We start from the raw sequence: 6,000 nt of genomic DNA on the forward strand, positions 1-6,000 counted from the left end.
CAGGTGAAGAGGTCTAATCAGGAACTTACTGTCAATTTCTTTCAGTTGCTCTTCTTCAAAGGAATTAAGGTGTTTCAAGTTAGTTTCTTCCCAGTATTCATTGCCCCTTTTTGAAGCAGGTGGAAAAATAAATTGACAGCTATGCCATGTTACACACTATATATTTGGAGGGCAATTTATGGATGAAGCTGTGAACTTCAAAAGAAAGAACAAAAGGGCCGAAAGGAGGAGATAAATATAAATATTATATAGGTAAATAGAAATACAGATGTAGATATAGATCTATAGATATGGTCTGACCTGATCCTTTTCCCTTTGATGTCATCAGGACAGATACTTTTAATGAGCAGTCAATTCATTTAAATATGGAGTTTTAAGAGAACTAAAGCTATTTCTAAACAATGAGCGCAAGCTCTTTTATATAAATTTCAGAGATCCTTTTTTAGAGATGGATATATTCATATTATTACTGGAAATCTATTCAGCCTTTGTGAGTACTTCAGCCAGTAGGAAAAACTAGTTGTCAGTTCATACTACCTTCCGGGACAAGACAGAACAATTTGACATCCAGGAAAGACATCAGCTTCCTGCTAGGGAGATTCCATAGTAAGTCTGTTGGGGTTTTTTTGGATCAATTCAGGAAATGGATTTCAGAGACAAAAAATTGTTGCAGGGAAAAATTAAAAAGGTTGAAGCATTTTGAAAATGCTGAAATATTTTGTATTAATACTTTATAAACAAAATCTTTGAAAAATTGCTTTCTAATGCATTTTAAAAAGTTTACTGAAAAGGGTTAAATGCAAAGCAAAAATATTACGTTGTGAGCTCCTCAAAATGCTTTTGTTTGACAAAAATGAATGGTTGGGGGGAGGGGTTATAATGAAAGGAACAAAAACATCTGTTTTGTTTCAACTGAAAATTATTCCCCCCACCAATTTTTTTTCACTTAAGGTATTCAGCTGAAAAAAACTGTTTTATACCCAGCTCTATTGCTTCATTTGTCCACCAGTTTCCGTGGAACTTAGATTTGTTGCATACTTATACGTGGTAGCCTTGAGAATTACATTAGTAACTTAACTTATCTAAACCTGGAACAGTACATTTGTAATGCAGTGGGTGCATCTACATGAGCTGTTTACTTCAGATTTGCCTAATTAGCTCCACAGTAAAGTGTCACCATCTACCACGTGCAGTATTATTAGCACAGAGTAAACTAATTAACTCCATTGTAGGACACTGCTGCCAAATACAAGTACTGTCCTATGGTGGAGTTAGTTTCTCTACCACAATACATGTATAGATACTGATGGGGCTGGCTGGGGTGTCTAGCTTCTGTGAAGTGGCTCTCTGCCAGCTAGACTCACACTGAAGTAGCCTCATGCCCCAGCCAGCCCCTCTGCAACTTCTTGTGCTGGGTCAGAACAGTGCAGGTGAACCCCGGGGACCCCTTGCCAGCCAAAGCTGCTCCACCCTGACTCAACATGCTATAGTCCTGGATACACATGCAAATGGCATGCCTGGGAGCAATGAACTCCAATGTGAACTGCACCAGAGTTTATTAAATTACTTTAATAGCATGTGTAGATGAACACTGTGGGCACGTCCACACATGCAAACACATGCGCTTGCAGCAGCTCAAATAGAAGTGGTACAAATTTGAGCTGGGGTTTTTTGCCTCAGTGCACATGCTCAGACATGCACTTTGTTGTGGAGCAAATTGTGCCACTTGGGGTGAAATAACCCTGCCTGGCTCCTCCCAGATCTGCAGCCAGGGGGAGCTAGAGCCTGGGACCAGCACCTGTGCTGTCCCCAGCAGTATAAAAAGCTGCCCTGTCCTGGCCCCAGCAGTACAAAAAGCTGCCCTGGCAAGTATCTCTCAGATACTTGCTCTCAGGTGCTTCTGGGGCCCAGCCAGTTGGTAGCTGGGGACACTACCCTTTGTGCCAACTGGACTGCTGCAGCAACCCTGAGAGTTCCCTGCACTCTCTACCCACTGCAGCAGTCTGGCAGTGGGGGATGTTGCCTGGCTGTGACCTGCTGCTCACCTGCCAGACCCGGATGAGGTATCTGCCCATCTGGGCCAGCTGCCAGTGGGCTGTGGCTGCAGAGGTGGCCTTTGTGCATCACTACTGCCATGTGTGCTCCCTGTCCAGCCATCTGGGTAGCTATTGCCTGGACGATGTCCTGGGTGTGGTGGCCTGCTTTGAACTGTCAAAACATGTCCTCCTGGCCCCAATTGGCCAGGAGGTCAGCCACAGTCAGCTGGGTCCAAGCTGCCAGCTCTGAGCAGGCAGGGTCCTGCCACTGGCCTACCTAGCAGGAATTCTGATGTTCCCTATTGGAAAACTGAAAAATCCCAGAGAAAAAAATCCCAAAGTCATTCTGTAAAATACCCCAAAATCCATGTTCCTCCACAATTAAAACAAAAGACCACTATAGAGAGAGAGAGAGAGACAGAGACAGAGAGACAGCGATCAGTTGGGCAATGTATAATTGATACATCTACAGTGCTAAAGCAATTTGGAAGACTACCAGTGTCTCTATCATAATAATAAAGTGAACTCAAAATGCATATTTCATGAATTTATGAATACATATTTTGCTGCCCCCCTCAGGTCTTACAGCCCCACCCTCAGGTCTTACAGCCCCCCCCCCCCCCCAGAAATTATGGCCCTCCCTCAGGAGTTACAGCCCCCCACAGGGGCTACTCTCCCTGTAGGGCCCACATGCTCTGCCCCACCCCTGCTTGCTCCCCAGCCCCCTGAATTGGTCTCCCACCTGGCCCTATCCCCTGCCTCCTGCAGCCCCCCCAAAGGCTGCCCCCCAGCCCCCTGTTCCCCCAGACCTTCCAGTGGGTGCATAGCTGGCCCCTTCCCTCACTTGCACCCCCAGCCCCCCATGGCTGTCCCCCCCCCCACCCCAGCCTCCGGCACTTAAAAAAAAAAAGCCTTTACTCACTCCAGGAGCAGGGGCTGCGGGGGCTCCAGAGCCTCCTGGCAGAGCTTCCCCATGCAGCACAGGGCAATGGGGGCAGCAGAGCCCAGGCTGGGGCTGCTGGGGCTGTCACCCAGCCCTGCACTGTACGGACAGGGCCCCAGTGACACAGATGGCAGCTGGAACTGTTGGTAAGTGCTGGGGTTTTTTGTTTGTTTGTTTCATAGTTTCATAGCTGGTAGGGTTGGAAGGGACCTGAGCAGATCATCAAGTCTGACCACCTGCCATGGGCAGGAAAGAATGCTGGGGTCAGATGACCCTGGCAAGGTGTCTATCTAGCCTATCTATACAGATAGTCTATCTATCTAGTTTGTTTTTCCTCCTGATGCTGGGGGGAGGGCAGGGATCAGTGGGGCTGAGGGGGATCATCCTGGGTGGGGAAGGGATTGGGGAGCTGAGGGAGATGAGGCCAGGTGGGGAAGGGATCAGGGGGCTCAAGGGGCTGTGGGGGGGCTGGGGCCAGGCAGGGAAGGAATTGGGGGGGGCTGGGGGAGATGGGGCTGGGCAGGGAAGGGATTGGGGGGAAGGGTGGGGTTGGGGCTGGGCATGGAAGGTTTTGCAGAGCTGGGGGAGATGGGGCTAGGTGGGGAAGGGATTGGGGGGCTCAGGGGGCAGACAGGGGGTGGGGCCAGGTAGGGAAGGGATTAGGAGGCTGGGGGAGAGGGCAGGGCCAGTGGAGGTCCCCACCATGGTCCCCTCCCCACTTCTCCAGCCCCTTGCCCCCTTATTTACCAGCAGTGGAGCCTGGGTCCAGCTACCAACTGCTGGCATGCTGCCAGCCTTCATGGGAAAGCAGTGTGCTTCAGCACCAGGGTGAGGGCAAACCACAGAGATGCTCTGGCATCTAGAGTGTCTGTATGGAGGACCCAGCCTCTGGTTACCTGCTCTGCTTCTTTTCAGTGCGGGTTTTTTTCACCCCTGCATATCTAGGGGTCTAATTTTGCTCCCGTGCTGCAAACTTGCAGCATGGGAAACATTTTCTCATTCCTGCATGTGCCTCTTGCAGCATCTCAAAGGGGTTTGAGACACTGCAAGATGCACATGCGGTGTCGTCTGGACACACCCTGTGTAAGTGTTACACCCTGTGTAAGTGTTACACCTATTATGTAACACACCATAATGTAGATGTGCCACAGCAGAGGGAAAAGCCCTGCTAACTGAATGTAAACTGCCAAAATGTGCTAACTGCATGTAACTACAACTTTTAGAGACCCTGAGGGATGGCAGACAAAAGACAGAGGAAGCAGGAGCAGAACATGGGAAGCAGCAGCGGAGCTCAGATGCACCAGGAGCGGGGGAACGAGTGGCGAGAGACTCCAGATGAGTGACAAAAGCCAGGACTGTTGGACAGGACATGGGCATGTTGACAGCAATTGAGTACTCTCAGGGCTAGAGGCTGGTTTGGGACACCTCTGAAGTAGTGGGTGAGTACAAGGTTCATGGAGTGTCTGTACTTCAGAACTACTGTGTGTTATGAGTTACTTGTTCTTGAGTGAATACATCACATTGTTACTGTTTATTATGTTATTCAGCTTCTAAGTGTATGTAATTTAATGTTAGTGTGTACCTTAGTGTTTACCTACTTGTATTTATTTTTCCCTAGCCTGTTGGTTTGTGACTGTAACCCGAGCCATTTTCCATATAAAATTGGGAACCTTGTTTTCGGCTTCATGTGCCAGTTCCTGGGGTTCCGGGGTTTCTTGCACATGCAAGCATTCACTGTGAATAAGTCATGTGGTGAGGGAGAGGCTGGTAGGATTGGAGTGGGTGGATTGGAAGGTCCAAGTGGGGCTGGCATACCTGTGGGGGAGGAAGGGATTGGTGGGTCTGTGGGAAAGGGATTTTCCAGTTCAGGGGGGGTATAGTCAGGGCTAAAAGTAGCCCAGTCAGGGTTGGGCAGATAAGAGCAGCAGAAACTGGGGGCTCTAGCAAGTCGCTGCAATTTCCTAGCCCTGGGGCTGTGCTGTGAATGCCTGTAGGCATTTACATTGTAGCTTAGGTTAACCCAGGTTGTTCTAAAGTTAGTTCACTTCCTTAGGTGAACTTAGATCAAATCAAGTCAAGTCAGTCCTGAGGCCACTGTGACTGTTGGGGCACCTTAGATGCTATAACAACCATCCTCCCGATCCAGTAAGCTATTTTCTGGGCTATTTAAGCCCTGTGAATGCCTGCATACCTGGACATTTAAATCAACCTAGACTAGGTTGATCTAAATGTAATGCTTGTATGTACCTTTATAGCCTAACTAAATCTAGGTAGTCTATAAGGTGCAAATCTACCCTGCTTTCTGCTTGACTTCAGACAAAAACACCAAACTACATCTCATTGTTTGTTTCCTCCCTTCTTTGCATATCTGTTTGCTACCCTAAAAGGACATTGAAGCTGATTGTCAAAGATGGAGAAAAGGGAATAGTTTAAGAGCAATAAAACTGTATGGAGAAAAAGGAATTGAAATGGAAAAAAAAATGTTTGCAATATACTGCTACTTAGGGAATAATGCAGATAGAATTAATCAGGCACAATAAAAAAAGGGCTTCCTTTATTGAAGCTTTTAAAGGGTGCTTCAGGGTACTGGGTATGCAGTCTCCCATTGAAATCATCAAAAGTTTGATTGTGACTTGAAAAGGAGCATTATTGGGTCAAATAACTTTAGCTGTTTTTTTTTTATTTTAAACATTGAATTTCTATAAAATGGCCATTTTTGCAATGTGCAAAACTGTGCAGAAATTGAGACTTGCATGTAAATCCTTTTAAGTTCAGGACCGTAGCTAGGGTTTGATACTATTAGGAGGAGATAAGAAAATAGAATGGAGTATCTAGCCATTAGACCATTCCATGTCTTCAAGTCAAAGCCAACTGGAGAAGAATTCATGTTGTTTGATTAGGGTCAAACAGACACAAAAAGAAATTTCTCAGGTAGGGGGAGAGGGTGGGAGAAGGGGGGGAGGGGCAGACTTTTCCTTTTAAGTCACAAATTCATGAAAAAACCCATCAAATTTAGAAAAC

At 47.1% G+C, this 6,000-nt stretch overlaps 1 long non-coding RNA gene across 1 annotated transcript in view; it reads left to right on the forward strand.

Moving 5' to 3' along the window:
* LOC109283136 (uncharacterized) overlaps positions 1-4,653 on the forward strand; it is a 31,284-nt gene extending 26,631 nt beyond the window's left edge. The window contains exon 3 of the long non-coding RNA XR_002090207.2: positions 4,203-4,653. This is a non-coding gene — a long non-coding RNA (uncharacterized LOC109283136). The remainder of the gene's footprint in view (positions 1-4,202) is intronic.
* Positions 4,654-6,000: the final 1,347 nt, after the last annotated feature.

The sequence above is a fragment of the Alligator mississippiensis genome, chromosome 4 (assembly GCF_030867095.1).
Source record: "Alligator mississippiensis isolate rAllMis1 chromosome 4, rAllMis1, whole genome shotgun sequence".
Lineage (NCBI taxonomy): Eukaryota > Metazoa > Chordata > Crocodylia > Alligatoridae > Alligator > Alligator mississippiensis.